The sequence below is a fragment of the Rattus rattus genome, chromosome 1 (assembly GCF_011064425.1).
Source record: "Rattus rattus isolate New Zealand chromosome 1, Rrattus_CSIRO_v1, whole genome shotgun sequence".
Taxonomy (NCBI): domain Eukaryota; kingdom Metazoa; phylum Chordata; class Mammalia; order Rodentia; family Muridae; genus Rattus; species Rattus rattus.
The window spans coordinates 217,417,490-217,437,994 of NC_046154.1; positions in this window are offsets into that span (position 1 = coordinate 217,417,490).

A 20,505-nucleotide genomic window follows, 5' to 3' on the forward strand; every position below is an offset into this window, starting at 1 on the left:
AAAAGTTATGGCTTGAGGATTAAGTTTGGTTTTGTCCTAACTGGATTCTCTGCCTCCTGATCCACTAAAACTGTAACATGCAGTTTTTATGATCTCTGACTTTATGGGAACGAGTCTCTTTCCTTGCATCCCTTTAAATAATGCATTCAAATAAATTTTCCCTTTCTCAAATTGCTTTGTCAGGTGTTGGAATACAATATAAGTAACAACTTTTATTTTCATAATGATTGAGTTCATCTGGATGGACAAGGAAGATAATAGTATATTCTGACAAAGAATTTACTGATATGCCAATCACTGCTTTTCATTTTTGATTGATTGTTTATGTGGGGCCATACTACAATGGGATCAAACCCAATGCCTTATGATACAAAGCAGAACCATCCTTCTTACATGGGCATAATTTTGTATTCAGTAGCCATGATCTCGGCACCACAATGTCTGCAATTTCCTTGTGATAACACACACTGGAAGATGTCAGAGGTAGCCTAGGCTATGCAATGGGAAACTGTAAGAGTAACTCTAAGTCCCATTAGACTTCAACAGCTCAATGACTCTTCTGAGAAGCAGTCACATAAACGGAGGTTATTTTCTGCAGAAAGGGAAAGAGACTGGCCTGGTTGCTGTGACAAGCTTTGAGAGCTAACAAGGACTTCAAGCTACAAACAGAGGATTTCTCATTTCTGATGATACATCCATTCCAGAGGCAAAGAAAACCAAGGATCCTTTCTAATGTTGATTAACATGTCTACTATTTTTGGCACTTTTTACATATTGTCTCACTCTTAGATCACTAGCTACATAGAATCTCTCTTTTGAATTCCCTAGCACTATGTATGTGCCTTCATGGTAAAATTATCAGCCTATAAAAACTGAAATTATATTTATTAGGACAGTCCCCATTCAAAGGTATCAAAATCAGGGATGTTGACAAGGTAGAGCAGAGTTTGATATTTGATAATGCATGAAATGTAGCATGTCTTCTGACTCATTTGAGCTATGTAACTACTTGTTTTATTTCCCGCAACAGATTTCAAGTCAAGGACAAATTACATCTAGTCGTTTCTTATTATCTCTTGTGAAAGTTCAGCACTGAATGCTTTGCCTGAACTCAAAACCTATTTGAAAATACGATAGAACATTTTATCAAGTAAACCTAAAATAAGAAATTTCCCAGAATCTTAGTCTGGCATTCTTTCTACTAAATAACAACATCATCAATCTTTACTGACAAGGGCTGTCGACAAGAAATGGAATATACAGCAATCCTTAAATGTAATAGAAAACAATAATTATGAGGCAGCTCATACAGCGTTTGTAGTGTATAACGAATGTTTCAGAAACTCCTCAGTGCTGTACTTAGCTCTTAGAGCTTACAACCTCTGGAAGTTGTGAATATTCTTTCTTCCCCTGGTTCTCACACCTCTTCTCCTGCTTGCTCTAGCTATAGTGTAACGAGGAACTCTTTGGACCTCTCCTTTGCCACATTGTCTTTCTCCCACCTTTGTCCTGCCTGGAAATCCCACCCACTTGTGCTCATGAACTTCAAGGGCAAACAGGTTGTGTTTGCTAGGCTAACAACTGTTACAGATGATGGATAAGTATCCCCTCTCTTTCTCAAGCGAAGGAGACGAAGTTGCTGTCTACAGTTGCTAGGGGAGGGCCTGGCAGCACCTCTAACTCACGTGCCGCATTAGTTTCTGGCTCACTGGTGTCCTTCCTTCCCAATGCTACCTACCCAACACATAAGAATTCTTGTCAGATTTAGCACTTTTGGAGAATTAAAACTGAAGTCACTGTAACATAGGTGCACTATCAAGGAATTAGATGTAGAAGCTGAAACAAGAGACTAAACCATATGTCCATCCACGTGTAGCTTAGTAAGATTAACTAGAGCAACCTGTAGTGTGTGAAACTCGTCTACAGAATTCTTGGGTATTATACCACCAAAGAAGACCTCACCCCCAACAACCATTAACTGCTTAGCTATCCTTAGGGAAGAGAGGGAACTTGTGTGCCTAATAATTTGCCTCATGAGCTACTTGTGAAGTTCTCATACATGCCTCGTGCACTGCTTGAGCCAAGCATCTCCCAACTGCATTTAGAGCCATATGAGCCTTCTGCCCTTCCATAGGGGATTGTTCGTGGACCTAGTCTTGTGAGTATCTTATGGCCATTACCACAGCTGCTCTGATTTCAAGATGACAACACTATGTCCTGCCTGTAGGGCAGCACTCCATAGTATACATTAACTTCGGTGGAAAATGATTCCAAGAGGGATCATGGAGAGAAGAGCCTCAGATCAGATCATAGAGGGAGCTATAACAGTGATAGAAGCCAGAAGGGATAGGGACAGAGGCTGATCTCAAGAGATCAGTTCTGAACAGAGCTGGGAAAGAGCCGACATGATTTTCTGAGAAGCTAATTTTTCTGAGAGGCTAAGGAGGAAAGAAACCTCCGAATGAAGGTTTAGATTGTGGCCAGAGTTCCTGGTGGTAGTGATATATGCTGGAATGGAAAACCTGTCAAAAAAAAAAAAAACAAACAAACAAATAACAAAACAAAACAAAAAAGCCACCAACACCAACAATGGAAAACCAAAAGCAAACAACAACAGAAACACGTGTGGAAGGCAGGAGTAGTAATCCAAAGGATCCAGCTGCTCTGGCTTCTTCCCTTTCACCCCCTTGAAAAAACAACTGCTTCTCCTCAGGGCACTTTGGTCCTTTGCTCACAGTGTCTTCATTGAAGCTAGTTTACAGCTTCCTAAGTCTTTGTCTCACCCTTTGCAAATGGAGTACATCAAATATTTATTGAGTACTCAAACCACTTAGGACACAGCAAGGGGCGTACTGGGTAAGTTGCAACAATTACCAGTTTTATTTCTCCATGGTGAGAGGGAACATGTGTTCTCCTGGTGATTTTTGAAACCGAGTGTGTCACTGCGGAGCTCCTCGGGTGTATTTAGGCACGGCCCTATTTAATTTTACAGTGTAGGACTAAAAGCTGGACAGTGTCAGCTCCTCGAAACCAGAGTCTCTGTGCCAGACTTCTCTTCACTCAATGGTTCAAAGCTTCTGACAGCCAAAAGGGGAATTCTCAGACAATCTGGGGAGACAGAAAAAAAGAAGTAAGCAGGTATGCTTGCACTCTGCAGTTTAGAGCAACTGGGTGCTGACAGTTCATGTACGTCATTACTCCTCATCCCTGGACTACTGGCTGCTGCGTTTTCTGCAACAGTTAGACTCCACCCCTCATGTCTCCAGGTTCTACCTGACTTCTCCCCATTTCCTTTAGTGCTGTGCTGAGAAGAAATGTTGCCTTTTACACAGCAGGGCTTCAGACTACCCTCTTGGTCATCCAAATAGTGGAGGAGAAAGCTTGAAGGTGTAAGAGGCTAATTGAAAGTCTTGGCTTTTCTTTTTCTCTCCTACCACAAATCTTTCTCTTTCCGCATGTGTTGATGTTGTTTTTTTTAAGGGGAGGTTTTTGTAAATAAAGAAGTCCAGGAGCCAATCGCTAGGCGGAAGGTACAGGTAGGACTTCCGGGTCCCTGGAGGAAAAAGAAAGGGACTTTTTCTGCCGTGCTTTGGAATGAGAAGCACGAATTAATCATGTAAGATCTCGGGACAGCAGCCTTCCCTACAAGTGGAGAGCCAAAGGCAGGGTGGAAGAAGAGATGGAGGTTACAAATTGGCGAGGGCACGCTTTTCCAGGCTGGGTATCTGTGCCCAACAATTGTGCCACGAAAGGCAAGTTGTAAAGTGACAAGCTTAATGTGTGTCCTTTATCCGAGGATTCACGGGTCTCGGGTGGGGCTGGTAACAGGACCCTTTCCTGAGCAAGGGTCTTTGGAGTGGGCTGGTGGAGTGGTGGACTCCTGGAGCATAAGGGTAGAAAAGGAAGCCAGGTAGGAACTGGCGGCTGCCTATCCCAGAAATAAGCTGGGTGGAACGTGAAATGAAGTGAGCCAGGAGAGGCCAGAGCGCAGCCGCTCTTAAATACGGTAGCGTGATTTTAAAACTACATGCAACTGCTTTTATTTGTGTTATGGCTTGAATATGAAATATTCCCCGCAGGCTCATGTTTTGAATTATGTGCTCATCAGCTTTTAGTGGTGTTTTGGAAATATGTGGAACTTTTAGACGGTGGGGCTTAGTTGGTAGGAGGTCACTAGGAGAAGGACTTTGAAAGTCAAAATTGAGTCATTGTTTCCAGTCCCCCAGCACCTCTGGTATCCTGGTATTAAACAGTGTCTGCTCCACGCAACCCTGTGAGCTGCTCCACCATGTTGGACTGAAACCATCTGAAACAATGAGCCAAAGGAAATTCTTCCTTCATTCACTTGTTTCTTGCATTTCTAATGTCAGAGCCATGCAAACACAGCTCATACAACCTTGTCCCAAATGCAGAGATAAAGTAACCAGAACCTGTCTAAGCTGGTTCTCCTCATTGCTGTAGTAACCCCCTTACTGTGCTCTGCCTATAGGATTCCTGGTTCTGTAATAATCACCTCAGATATGTTATCTACAAGTCAGTGATCTAAAGCTATTCTTTGTCTGACTTTAAATGGCATGTCCTACACGGTGCCATTGATTCTTGAATTTAAACATTGATCATCACTCTTACACATACCTCCTGTACTTGAGTTTTCCCCACTTGCCAACACATTGTCTTTCTGTTAAACTAAATTAAATTTGATCTACATTATCTCCATAGTTTTAAAATCTACATAGCAAATGGTAGCATAGCTTACGGAACTGCCAGTTGGCTTAGCGGAAATTCTCATAAGTACCCCAGTCTCAGACACTCACAGCATTTGAGCCTCAGCCAACAACATACTACAGGCTAATCAAAAACCTTCCATAGGAGAAAAATGCCATTCTGTAACCCTTCAGGATGTTTCTCTTGAAAGGGACTTTCTTGTTCTGTCTATGAATACTGTTTTCTCCCTTTGTTGCTGGATGGAGTACTCTGAACCTCATTGGGTTGAACATGCTGCCTGATTCTTTAATTAACCTTTATAGAAAACCTCTGCTAACTTTAATTCGTCTAAGGATTTTATTTTAACAGTCCAAAGAGGTAGGTATGTTTCCAAGGCCTCATAGGAAGGGGTTCATCTGTGATGCAAACCCACCAGTCTGGTTACAACCCTTCTGCTTGTAACTGCCCTGAGACGCTACCCCTAGCTAAGAAAATGCTGTTGTCAGTGTTGATAAATAGCCCCTCCCCCTTCTGCTTGCTTTCTATTTCAAGAGCTCTTCAGCCACAAATCTTCCCGATCTCTAACTGAGGTTTCGCCATCTCTATGCTCTCATCTACCCTGGGCCTTGGTTGCTGTCTTTTTTCATTCCTAGGGTTGGACACTTCGATTTCAAAGGGTCTTGACCTTGTTCGTTTACCAGAACACAATGTCCTGTCCTTCTTGTCTGGACAACTATAGTCATGCGTAAAGGGTCATTTCAAGTGTCTGCCTCTCCAGACAACACCCTCAAGCCCTTCCTGTAGCTAGCTGCCACGCATGTTTGCTAGTGTGTTATTTCCCTTTACAGCTCCATCAGCTTTCTGTGGTGCCCATCCCCCACAGCTTCCCCCTAAATTAAGTTAACAGTTTGGTTCTCTAATGACTACCTAGTCTGTGTTTATTCCTTGGCAAAACTCTTCTACAATATTCAGACTTCTTTGAAGCATAAATTCACTTCTTCTGAATATATGTTTTGGAAGATTAATTTCATTTTTAAATTATGTGTATTGATGTGTGCCTGCAAGTTGAATGTACACATAAGAACAGGTGCCAGCCATGTCCTGAAAAGGGTGTGCGATACTCTGAAGGTGAATTTGAAAAGAGGTTGAGCCTCTTGATGTGGATGATGGAATCTAAGCTTGCCCTGTGTAAAATCAGTACATTCTCTTACCAGTGGGCTTCTCCAACTACATCGGAATATCCTTCCTGTCTTCCCATCATAGTTATGTTTCCTTCAACTTTTTCCTTGATGACTACTGATTATTTTCTTAAGTCCTTCTGAATAAGTGAGTAGATTTTTGGCATTGGGGCATTGGCTCGGTGGGTGAAGTACTTGTCAATTCCCTTGAACAAGCATGAGAACCTGAGTTCAGAGCCCCAAACCCACATAAAAAGACAAATGTGAATGTCTGTATCTATAACCCAAACACAGAAGGTGCTGAAACAACTGAACTTTGGGGACTCCCTGGCCAACCAGTCTAAATCAGAATTTAAAAGTGCAATGGAAAAAAAAAAGAAAATGAAGACAGAGAATGACACCATATGTTACCCTCCAGCACTCATACATGCACAAATGGGTGGATGCACTCACATTCACTCATAAATAAACACATACACAACATACACAACACATATGTGTAGATCTTGACCACACACACATGCTTACTCAAACTAAGCTATATACTAAATATATGTATGAAATTGTAAATATTGTCAAGTATCCCACGCTGGAGTGCTTCTTAGCATCAAGATACATATATGAATCTTGTGCTGGCTGGATCCAGCCAGAAAAACCAAAAGCAATAAATGTGAAGGTCATAGTCATTGAGAGGAAGTGGTTCATCTTCATATCAATTATTAAGTTTGTAGTTTCTCTGGCACTAAGATCTGTTCTTCCTTCAAGAATTAGGGTCTAATCATCTGGAGTAAATACATCAAGAGTGTTACAAGGCTAGGGTCTCATAAAGTTTCTTCTCACAAAGGCATTGTTTTAATAAATGTCTTCAAAGCCAAGAGCGCTGATTTTATGATGTGCATCCAGACAGTTAATGAAAGGGCTGAGAAAAGAGAAAGCAGCAATAAAAGCCTGCCTTGGGATGAGTCAAATGGGAAGCAATGTGCAGCTTTGTCAGTTTGGCCAGGGAAGTGGAGCCCTTACTACAGAAAGGAAGTTTACAAAATCAACGCAGCCATCTAAATTTGACCCCAATTAGAAAAGCATCTCATGTCCTTTGGTCCTGTGTTTCACCGGTTGTATTTAACCAGTATCGGCCAAATCCATGTGTCCATTTTCTTTTCAAATCTATTTAAATAATACTAGTGAATCAGAAGGAATAAAGCTATTTCACTTAAAAAGACAACAACAGTTACCCACTTTCAAATACTAAAATATAAAATACCTTTAATTCCATTTCCTTTTCAAATGATTCCCATGGTTTATTCTGTGGGGAAAAAACAAACAAAAAACAAACAAAAAAAAAACCCAAATACAGACCTGAAAGCTATATGCATAATTCATTCTGCAGAGGGGACTATGCAGCCAGAGCGTGTGATAAAACTACTATTGTATGGAAACCCCCCAAAAGGGCTGTATGGATTTCCCTTTCCCTTCCTTCTGCTATCTTAAAACCTAGCAAGGAGGAACTCACATGAGACAGCAGAGTAGGGAGTGAGACACCCTTGGGCTGCTTGCCAAATGTGAGAAGTTAGTAAAAGGAGCACCATGAGTCCGTTCTGTCACATCCTCTTAGCATCTATCCGTCAGTCTCCATAGTCACATAATACTCACTGCATCTGGGCCACAACTGCCACAGAACAGTCACTTTTCAGAAAAACTCTAGTAGCCATCTCTCTTTTTAGCATTTCATTAATCTGCCTAAGACAACACTGTGTGTCCACTGGGGCCAGTTTGTAGTCTGCAACATGGAAGCATATGACTGACTGAACATGGATTATAATATATCACAAAATTCTCTTTTTTAATCCCTTAAAATAATAAATATGACACGGAAGGATGGTTTCCCATTTTCTTTAAAAAGCAAACCAAGGTCTTTTCTTTTTAAAGACAGAGACATCTTTCAGTAGCTGGTTTTACATTTATCTTTGTTTCATGTCTTTACTAAATCTTACCAACATTTCAAGTTGATGTCCACAGTAAGCCTTACACTGTAATGGCACATATATATATATATATATATATATATATATATATATATATATATTATGTATAGTCTAAATGAGAACCTAGTGTCTCCAATTGTTTTTATGAAACCATTGCCACCACCCGAAAGCATTCTCTGGTGCATTTATACACTGTAAGTGCTGAGCAGTTCTGTATGAGGTGTTAGGAATGCATAAACCACTGCCATGCTGCCCTAGCTAATCCAACATGGCACTGCCTTCACCTGGGTTCATAATTGTAGCAACTATACCACTTAAGACCGAGTTTTCCTAAATGACCCTTTCTTGTCCTATTTCATTTTCCATTGTCCTCTTCTAGTGATTTCCTGATGTTGACCATATTGACATTTCTTCAGATGCCACCACAGTAACTCCTGTCCTGCAGCTCTTCTGAAAATCACCACTCCTCCATAGGAACTGGACTATGATCTTTCCACTGAACCTTACTTAGCCTAAGAGTTACCTCAAGCTGTATAATATCAAAAACTGCTAAGGAATTCTGTAGGTAGTTTATACAAAGACATCTCACTCTCTTCTTTCATCCTTCTGGAGTACATGATATTGGAACTAAACCACTATAGAAGCTTCTGGAAAGCCAAGTAGCCTATGTTCCAGAATGCTAGAGATGGAATGAAAACTCGTATCTTTAAGTCTAAATAAAGTTCAAAGGAACTAGCCAATATTAACTTCACAGCCCGGTGAGAGGACCATCTTCAAAATAGATCCTTAAGACCACATGAGCCACAGTATATGATTCCACATGGAAAAGAGACATATTATTCAAAACAAGAAACAAAGCTATAAACCAATCGCTGTTTTCCTAAGTATTGCTCAAAGATAGGAAATTTTCGAACAGCGCTATGGGGAGGCTGAACATGTTAGTGCTTCTCCACTCTGTCCACTAGAATTTTCAGTGCTCAGAAATCAAAGCTAAGATTCCTACTCAATTTCTGTAAATGGGAATTGGTCACTGGAAATTTTGAAGGCTCTCTAGATATGTTTTCTCTCTTTTATAAGAAGAACTGTCATTGGGCTAGATTAACTGGGTTAGACCCCGCTTCTTTAAACTTGGCTATGTCAGCATGGCCATCTTTCCTAAACAAGGCTATGTGCTGAAGTTTAGAGGTTAGGGTTTCTGTCAGTCTTTTTGGGAAGAGGCATAATTCACCTTGGAGCAGAGTGAATTTCTTAAATCAGTAACAATCAATAATAGAACTAGCACCATGGATCAACAACTTTATGGGAACAAGATGTACATTAAAGAAGAGAGTAATTTCTAGAATGTAAGTAAAATTCTTCAATACACAAACCAGTTGCCCTGAAAAGGAAAGTCTGTCTTCGTTGTTGCTGTTGTTGTTGTCTTTGTTGTTGCTGCTGTTGCTGCTGCTGTTGTTGTGTTTATTGTTGTGGCTGTTGCTGTTGCTCTCCCCTCAATTTTAATACCCTGGCATATATTTCTCAGAGGACGATGAATGAAAACTCCACAAAAGATTTACTGACTTTTTACTTTCATTTCTGGATTCTGAATTGTCAGTACCTCTGTAGTTTTGTGTTTAAGGGGTTTTTTTCCACCTTTATGGCCTCATAAACTATAATATGGATTATTGATATTAGAAAGACAACCTATCCTTTTAAAATCTCAAGAGAGTAGGAACTAGCACCCTAATTCTGAGGACAAGAGAGGAAATAGAAATAGGCCCGTAAATAGAGTTTAAGACATGTCTAATTGGCTTAAGAGTTGGTTGTCCCTGAAGACTTTTATTTTTTGTCAGTATAATAAACACAGGCAGGTTAGCAGATGGACTTCCAGGTCTTACTTCCTTGTATGTTAATTATGAGAACTAGTGTCAAGTCCCTATAAAGAAAACCCCAAGCAACACATAGTGCTTAACCTCCAGATATCCCACTGACAATGCAAATCTTTGTCACAAACACTGGGGACCTAAATAACCAATGTGCCCAATCTCATCCTGTGCAGTGAGAGAGAGTGTTCTGTCAGGGAACAATGAACAAATGAAGATGAAGAACAAACACCAACTTCTTGATAAATTATCAAACATTTTGTTTGGAGTTATCCTTAAAGAACACCCAGTGCAGTATAAACTATGTTTGACCCATCTATTATCTGGACACCAAATATCTCCAAATCCATTCATTTCCCTAATCAGCTGCTACACATTTTTCCCAGCTTCTACCATCTGCTTTTAATTACCCAAACAATCCACAACTTAAATTGAGATGATAAATAGTTGATCATCACATGCTTTCATTTACAGGTGCAGCCAGGACAAAGGAGATGGGCAGACCCATGTAGTTTCAGAGAGTTGAACTCATGCGAACAGAGAATATTATCTGTTTCCTTGTTTCTTTGACATCTTGGGAGTTCATAAACAAACCCCACTTTGAGTAAACAGTTGTAAAATGGGTTTGGCTTAACAAGATTAACATATAGTGTTATTTTGGGCAGAATTTTGAAAGATAGTTTAAAAGACCAAGACTAACAGATTTCATGGAAAGAAGTAAAACTAGGAAAAAAAATAGCACCCTTTCCAACAACAACAAATTGCCTGGACTTATACATAGTATAAGTGTTTGAACAACCAATAAATTGTGTTTACCTTTATATCATATTTGCATTAATCTGGGAGAGAGAAAATCAAATCCTTATTCTTCTGTTTTAGACAAGGGGAACCATAGAAAGAAAGAAACATTCTTTCTTAGACATTGCTGAGTGACTAGTATGTACTTTGTATATCACAAATTCAATCTTGTAAACAGCCATGTTGAGATTATTGTCTTCCACTTTAAATATAAGAAAACTGAGCCTGGAAGGTAAAGTCAAGTTGAGAGTCAAGCTCAGGACAGTCTGTGATTGATGGGAACCATCCTTGCCCTGATTAATATATGATGGATAGCAAAAAGTTGGGAAGAAAAATCCACTGTGTTTCTTTAAATGGTAACACTAGACTGACAAGTATTGATAATACCGTAAAAAGGTTTGTTTTTCCATTACTAAAAGTCTCATCAAAAATAAAGATTAAATTATTAGACACATGCACAAAGATATGAGACACAGATACACATTGGCCAAAATATTTAAGAAAACAAGTACTTTGTTTTTAACATTGTGATTTAGGGGGTGTTTTGAGGTTCCCAAAAAGAAGTAAAAAATTATACAAATACTTAAAAATAAATACTCTAATTTTAATGAGGGGATTTTAATAATTTTTATTATATTTTAACTTTTATTACATATACTCATTATTCTGAAGGGAGAAATGGTATATGGCTGCATAAGGGGGTGAAAAGACAACTTGTCAATTGTCTCCTACCAAGTAGGATCTGAGGATCAAATTCAGAATATCAAGCCTGGCAGCAAACACTTTTACCTGCTGAGCCACCTTGATGGTTTCACGTGTGTGTTTATATGTGTTTGTGTGTGTGTGTGTGTGTGTGTGTGTGTGTGTGTGTGTGTGTGTGTGTGTGTGTGCAAAACTAGCATACTATGTAGTCCAGATTGTTCTGGATTCTGTATTTCATTAAATAGGCAAGGTTGGTTTTTGAAATCTCTAGTGCTAGAATTACATGTTCATAGCCGTGTGTGTGTGTTTCTGTGTATGTGTGTGTATGTGTGCGTGTGTGTGTGTATAATTGTGTGTACTCTATAGAACACTCATATTGGAATCATCCTTAACTTTACAAATCTTTCCCAATCTTTACTTCCAGGAAATCAGAAATTTCAAAACTTCAAACTGACACAACTGTCATGGTACTTCCTCTGAGTCTAGATTTTGCAAATGTCAAGCAACCTGTTAATAAGACAAAGGAATGGATTTTTGTATTCCTGTGGTAAAGGAGACCTTCAGGAGAGTCCCATTGTTCATCAGGGGTGAAAGTCTAGCTGATAATTAAAATTAGGGTGTGAAACCTAATTAAATCTTCACTTTGAAGGCTTGTTTGGGCTGGCAAGTGTCATTTTCTAATCCCTTAGGATTGGTAGGCAGTGTAAATTGAGTTTATTTCAGAGGATCAATACATATTGTAAACTGTCAGCTCGAGCTTTCTGTTGAAACATCAACGTGTCCTTCAGAAAGTTCTTGGATTGAACAATGAAGTTGTTCATACATTTCTCCTAACATGGCTAGCAAGGAGACTTTGGACTTTTGGAAGACAATCTACAATAATAAATACTTATGGTTATGTAAAAGAAGTATAAAAGAAAAAAGTAGGCTAATCTCACTAATCTCGCTCTTCAAAACAGTCGCAGATTGCAGGTGGCCAGTTCATCACTTCCGAAGCAGCCCCTTTCTGCAAAAGCCAATGAGAGGCTGTGATGGCCAGCTTTAACTATCAACTCGACATAGCATAGAATCCTCTGGGAGGAGAGTCTCAGTGAAGGATTGCCTAGATCAGGTTGCCCTGAGGACATGTTGATTGGAGATTGTCTTGATGGATGTAGGAAGTCTCAGTCTGAGAGGAGGTGCACCTACTCCCTCCTTGGGGTCCTGGACTGTATAAAAATAGAGACATTTAGATGACTACTAAGCATGTGTATATGCCTTTCTCTCTGTTTATAACTGACAGTGTGAAATGATTTGCTGTTTCAAGTTCTTATTATTTCCACTTCTGTGAAATAATGGACTGTGACCAGGAGCTGTGAGTTGAAACGCACTCTTCCAGCTGTTAGTTGCTTTTTGATAAAGTGTTTTTTTTTATTACAACAATAAAAACAAATAAAGCTAAGACACAGGCATTGAGCTCCTAGTGTGTGCTTGTCAAACAGTAACACGAGACAGAAATTTTACATAGCTTCTCAAAGGAAAACTCATAAAGAACTGTTTTATAAGAGAAAAATAGCTGGTTTTAAGCAGAAGGAGACAGCTTCACATTCAAGTATTCATTCTTCTAATTCCCTCTTTGAAGCTATCTTTTAGGGTTGGAAGAAAAAATGTCCTCCATCCACTCATGTATTTGAACCCTCTGTCTCAGTGTTGTACTGTTTGAGGGGGTGATAGAAACTTTTGAGTTATAGAGCTTGGTGGGAGGAAGTTCGTCATTGGGGAAGGCTTTCAGGTTTATAGTCTCAAGTCATTTCCTGGTCCCTCTTCCTCTTCCTGTATGTGAAGGGAAATGTCATCTGCTGGTTTCTTGCGTTTGCTGCTAAACAGCTTTCCACATGAAGATGATTTCCGCCTCTCTGAAACTTTAAGCTAAAAATATTTCATCCTAGCAACATGAAAATAATATGCCAGTTAGGAAATGGAGGTACCTCATGTCAGTGGCCTTTATGACTACTGAGGACACACTTTGGTAAAACATAAAAGGGAATAAGTAAAATTGGGGAGGGGGGACATGGAAAACCAAGAAGGCAGATGAGGGTCGTCTAAAGGGAGATAGAGAAAGCAAGGTGAAAGAGAAGAAATAGAAGGCAAAAGAGAGATTTAACACATACTCTACAGACAATTGAAGTAACAACAAGAAAGTTTAAAGAAATAATCTTCCAAGACTTTTATGTGATAGCTAATAAAATCTTTTCTTCAGTCTCCTTATGATATCATTCTCCCTCTGACCTTCCTCGTAAATACTCATTTAGAGTTCTCTGCCTATGTCAAGGTTCCAGAACTTTTCTAGCAGAAGTGAACTGACCATCCATGAATGGCAGAACAGTGGTTGCTATATAGCACCAGGCTCCTTGAAGGTCAGAGCTCCCTAATGATTATAAGTGGATGAAATGCTGAGAGACCTGTCTGGTGGACATGCTAGACCATTGCCATACTCAACTGCAGCTAAGGTCAACAGATTTGAAGAATAAGTTTTTATGTAGGATATTACCCTCCCCCCTTTAACTTTATTCTCTGGCACAACTTTAAAAAGGAAAACTAGACCAATGAAATACCAAATCAACTGTCCTCAGATTCACTCTATCTTCTCCTCCAGTTCCTCTGCGAGTAAACCGAAACACAATCTAAATGATAATACAATACTGACTCAATCGATCAGAGACTACCACTAACTTCCAACTGGGGTCCTTCTTACTCGTCCATGCTAGAGTAAAGCAAATGCCTATCTTTATCCTAGCCAGTCACGTCCTCACACAACTTCCTTCATGCTAACAATGAAGCACTACCTACACTAGTAGGAAGAACTCTGAATCTTTTACAGCTTAGCACCCAACACAGAAATCTTAAAACACTGAAATGAACTCTATTACATTTATCTCATGGAAAGTTCTCTTTGTTCTACAAAATTAAACTCTAAGAGACAAGATACGAGAAGAGAGTAACAACCAATGTCTTTGACCGTACAACATGCTTGCTCATGGGAGCTGATCTTTGTGGAGTGAATTAGGTGATAATGTTTACCTGGAAGCCCATTTGATTGTGTGCTTGTATGAACTCAATTCAGAAGTACAATGGAACACATGCAGGCTACAACTTGAGTACAGACTTGAAATTTACTAAATTTTTTCACAAACTTTGAGCTCATAATTTGGGATTTTGTGTTTAATAGTGAAAGATTGGTTTCAGAAAAAAGATGGGCAGTGCCAACCAGCTGTGGTGTAACAAAGAGCTTGTTAAAGAATGAAATCTCCATGTTTAGTAAGAAGTAGGTGTTAACACCTCAAGATCTCTACCACAGGATTTATGAAGACACTGCACATCTTAGAAGAGACTTCCCGTTCCACTCCTTTGTTTTCACAGGTCTTTAGTCACTTACGCTATAAATAAAAGCATTTCAAATAATGCAATAATCTCTGAGAAATTATTGAGCAGCAATTGCAAGGTGTATGTGCTTCACAAAGAAATAGAAGGAGTTAATTGCTGTACTTCCTACTATAAAATTATATGGCCTATTTTACTTTAATTGTTGATATATTTATGTGAATATATTTATATTATGTTTATTATATTACTTACTATATAATGTTATATAATAAAGATATATATTTATAAATATATTTATCTGATCTGCTCAGTTTGTATGGTATTACTTGTGTGTATGTGTTTTCAGGGCTGGCCATTAGGGATTGGATAAACAATTGTTATATTCTTCCCTAAGGAAGACTATTTCTCCTGCTCTCATCATTCAATAGTCGCTTATGGTCTTATGTCAGGACTGAGACCTCATGAGATTTTCTCCATCAAAGTTGGTGATACATTGGTCTTTGGCCATATCATCTTGAACATATCTGATACTGTCTACTGTATACTTTTTGTAAAAGCCTTATAATCATTTTCTTGTCAACCCATGCCCCTGCCGCTAAAAGGAAAAGAAAAGAAAAGAAAAGAAAAGAAAAGAAAAGAAAAGAAAAGAAAAGAAAAGAAAAGAGAAGAAAAGACAAAACCCACATCACTCTGGGGTTGATGAGATTGCTCAGTGTAAAGGTACCTTGATTCAAACTGGGCAAGACGTTCCATTCACAGAAAACACACAGTGAAAGAAGTGAACTAACTCCTGCCAGTTGCCCTCTGACTCCCCCACACACTCTTGTTTACACACACACAATCACACACTCACACACAAACATACAAATACACACAGGCATACACATAGGCAATTTTAAATAAATCTGCCTGTAACTTTTCAATTATAAATTATATTTTCCCTTTCATATTGGTTTAACAGGACATTTAGGGAGGATTGTTTTAGTTCACCAATGGTGACAACGAGGAACAGATAATTCATGAACAAAGATGCAAAAAGCAAATGCCTTTCGAGGAGAATGCTGGGAAGGTTTGGTTGATGTATAGAGTCACAATAAACAGTCATTCCAGAGTGAAGAATCTAAAAATGGGATTTGGTCTTAAACTCTATTCAATATTCCAATTGTACATTAGTCCTCTCCATTATATACTCAGTTCCTCCCCCCCCCATGTCTCATTACTTGGGAACTAACAATTCTTATGTCTCAAATATTTTCTAACTTCTGCTGTTCTGCATAAAGATAATAAATTCTTAATTTAAATTCCTAATAAATTCCATTTGCCATTTTCTGGCTATTCTACCAGCCTGAATAGATGTGACTAATTAACTAAATTAATGGTCCTGTCATAGTTGGTTGATGTTACTTGAAAATATTTATTGTGCTTTCTGAAGTTTGCATGACTGCTTGCTTAGTGAAGAACACTGCATTCACTTCTTCCACCCCATATAATATTCACGACTCTACTCTCTTTATTTAGGACTTAATGACAATTCACCACCACTGCCATCTGAATTCCCAATTTTCACATATAAAATTTTACACTGTACTCTATTTGACAATTCTTGTATTTTATGTAATATTTGCAAATTTTGCAAATATTTTTGTCTTGAAACAATTTTACAAAAATTTTACTAATGCCCATAGCCCCTTAGCTGGAGGAGAGTGGTGCCCAATGAGGCCACCAGTATGCAGCTTTTGATCATTTCTTTAGCTTCATTTTTTTTTACATAGTGACATACTTCCCAGACTACATTCATTGAGAATAAGTTGCCACCTGCATTCATCAGGAATATGTTGTCCCTGGCTTAAAGGCTACATTCTCCTAAAACAAATACATAAAAGCCCTTTACTCTATTGAGAGTCTCAGTAACATTTCCTGGATTGCCCTCACTTTATATGAGTAACAAGTCCATTTTTGAAGTGGTTTCTCTGGCTAAGGAGAAAAACTTGCTCTGGGTAGGTAAGCTTCAGTCCATGGTCATCCCTGGGCTAGAGGTGAGTTAGCACTTAGAGATCTTCACAATGAACAGGCAGGGATTCTTCAGAAGCTTTGAGTACCAAAATAGAAGTGATTGAGACCTGAGAGACCAAAACAAGACCACTATCACTTTTTTTGCAGTAAATAAATGACACACTGACTGAATAAAGATTACGTTTTTATAGTTTCATCTACAGGAAAATGCTTTAAAAGTCATTCATTTGCTAGACTAGGAAATGTTTTCATGAAAATTGGGCTTCTATGACTCTTATTGGTGAGTTAATGTCAACTTTTGGACTTGAAGCTCATACAGGGATTTTTGAAATCCGTATAATAAATGGGAACTTTTCCAATAGCATGTCACAACTTCTGAGGAAGATTCCTGACTGGACAAACTTTTATTTCAATGTCCTTACTTGAAAATGGATTTTACATTTTATTGAATTACCTTGACCAGCTTTAGTCATTGGAAGTGCTTTAAGGGGATGGCTAATTCTGGATAATTAAGGCAAGAAACAGAATTTTTAACTCTAATTTCAATAATAAAGCACTAATGAGAACTTAAATATATACATCAATTTATCATTCATACTTCCATGAAGTATTCAATGTATAGGACAGAAAAGATGGACAGAGACTGTTTACGGTCATACAAAGTTTCCAGCTACTTCTTAACATCTAAAAAATGCTCTTGGACGCACTCCCTCTCCTGCCCCTGCTCTGGGAATTTCAGTACAACTTGGCTGCTCAAAGAAAAATCTTTCTCTTTTAACACCTTTTTGTGATGAGGGAAAGCTGCCAAGAAAATCCCTACCAGATGGAACCAGGTCTGAAAAATGTCTCTCTCGAGTCGGGGTTATAATTACTTTTGACAATACTTTTGTTGGATGACTCTTTAATCCTACTGAATTTTATAGAGGAATAAATCAAACACTTGCTGCATTATATATTGTATTTGTGGTATTCTTAATCTTTCTAATTCATGCTTTAGGACATAGAGACAGTTCAGTTGTGGGCATATGTACAGCTCTTGAATCCTTTTTATATGATTAAAACAGACATGCTCCTAGAGTAAAAGACAGTAGTTACAATTCACAATGCTATTCACTACCAAACAGGCAAGAGAACCCTATGGCTGAAAACAATATAATAAACAGAAAAAGGAATGGAATCAGGAATTCAGATGCTTTTAGCAGGTGCCCCATATTTTTGCCTTGATACTTTGCAATTTGTAGAATTTCTTTCCCTCAAAAGTAACTATTTAGATCATGGAGTTATTGTTTAGCTCAAAAAAGAAAAAGAAAAGAAAACCAACCCTGAGTAATGTATGTGAGCTTTGCAATTACATAGTCACCTAGGCTCCACATTGATGCTTTCCTATAATAATATTCTTAAAAATACTTGCAATCTAATACACTATGATGGAGTCAACATAGATCTGTGATAGCTACCATACCATCTGTCTGACAAAGTGCAGCACAGTGGCAATGATCGCTAATATTGATGAATTATGTGCAAAGATTCTGCGTAATCATCTTATGAGGTAACTGATATCACAATTGCTATTTTATAATTTAAAAATAAGGCTAATAAATATTAACTAACTTCCCCACATGTATGTTGGAGGTTGTTTTGTGCACTATATATTCAAATGCTGACCTCTGTACTCAGAAATTTGGTTGCCATTGGGATTTTCATTTTGTCAGTCTGAAGCGGTTCTTTCCTCAGTATTTTGTAAAACATTGTTCTCCGTCACCTTCTGATTAGATAAAGAACGGAATAACCAATGGCTGGTCAGGACAGGAAAAGGCAGGATTTCTGGACCTAGGGGGTGGGTGGACCAGTGAAGTTGATATCGGGACATGGATGAAGAGGGAGGTGCCAGAGTGAGACTAAAATATCAGGTAGGAGGTAGGCCAGGCCAGCATTTTTGGGTTAGAATAGCTGAATATCTGCCCAGCTATAGTGCCTAAAGCTTTTAATCAATATAAACGTCCCCATGTCATTATTCAGAACAAGGGCAAACTTAGAAAAAAACCCCACTTTCAGATGTATATGCAACTAGACAATTTGGAATTGATACTTAAGCCATGCCTTTTCATACTCTGTAAGTTCTTTGCTTCCTGGTTCCCTACAGTTTGATGAAATGCCTTCTCTTATAAACACAAACTCGACTCATGGAAAAGAAGATTAAGTGCTAATTTGAGCAGTGACAGTTCAGCTAATAAACAATAAACATTTACATTTTGTGGGGGTTTGTATGAAAATGGTACCCATAAACTCATAGACTAATGTTTGGTTCCCAACCCATAGACTGCTTAGAAAGAATTACCAAACATGACCTTGTATGAGGAAATGTGTCATTGGCCATAGGCTTTGGAGTTTCACAGAATCAACAGAGCTCTCTCTCTCTCTCTCTCTCTCTCTCTCTCTCTCTCTCTCTCTCTCTCTCTCTCTCCCTCTCTCTCTGTCTCCTGATCAGGACATAAGCTTTCAGCTACTAATGTAATGCCATGTCTGCCTGCCTGTCACCATGCCCATGTCATGCTCCTGCGATGATGACCACTTCAAACTGTCAACAAACCCCCAACTAAATGCTCTCTTCTATAAGCTGCCTTGGTCACTGTTTCTCTTCAAAGCAGAAAGAACAATAAGATACTTTTTTTGTTTGTTTCATAGTGTCATAGTCTAGTACAGAATAAATGAGACCTCTTTAATATTTCTGTAAACTTCTTAAAGCTCTCTGTAAGTCTTAAAACTTTGTAAGGCTGACATTACCACACAGCCATTCATATGCTGATGGTCTTTGGTTGCCTTCATTTTGGGGCCTGCTTTGTTGTTATGACATGGATGCAAAAATAGCTGTTAAAAGTTCCTGCTTACAAAGTTTCTCTTCTTGAATATTCCCTAAAGTGAATATGTAGGTGTGACTGATAACTTCAGAAATAGTTTGAGGAAAGAAAGAGAGATTATGGCTCATATAGTGCAGTCCATCATTGCCGGGTCCAGGGAGCTTGGTCAGAATATTGTGTTGGCAGGAGCAGGAGCATGTGGCAGAGGCCAAGGCTCAAATCTTATAGAGCAAAAAGCAGGGAGAGAGCTAGGAACCAGGTCTGGCCACCCTCAAAGGCCTACTCTGGATCACTTATGAAGTCTAGCCAGTGTCCATCTGCTAGAGCTTCTTTAGCTACAAGAACAAGTGTTCAAGTCACAGTGGTCCATGGGGGAGGTGTCCTAAGGAAATGATGGTGATGCCATTTTTAATTATTTTGAGGAAGTCCCATTACATACTGCATTTCATACTAGATGTATCATTTTCTATTCCTACCAACAATGCACAAGATTCTTAGCTTCTCTATGTCATTAAACAACATTAAACCTTTAAGTTTACCTGCCTTTAAAATAATCAACATAACATATCCTTAAATTTTAGAGTAAACAAGTATTATTTTCAAATTCAAAGAGCAAATATATTTAAAGCCCAAATAGAATCAAAATAAACCATTTTATTTACACTGAATATAAGAGAATAGATATGGGAGAAAATGGAGGGAAGGAACTAAGTGGGGAAAGGGGGTGGTGAGGGGAGCAGGAGGGAGCTCTGAGGGACAGAGTATGAGGAATGAGAGAGAACTGGAGTGAGGTAGGCGTTACTGGGACTGGGACAAGCTAGGAATGGAGAACAATGGAAAGTCCCAGGAATCTCTGAGGGTAACCCTAGCTAAGATTCCTAGCAGTGGGGATATGGAACCTGAAATGGCCACCTCCGATAACCAAACAGGACTTCCAATGGAGCCAACCCAGCCACAAAACCTTTGACTCACAATCTGTCCTGCCTACAAGATATGCAGGGATAAAGATGAAGCAGAAATTGAGGGAATAGTCAACCACTTACTA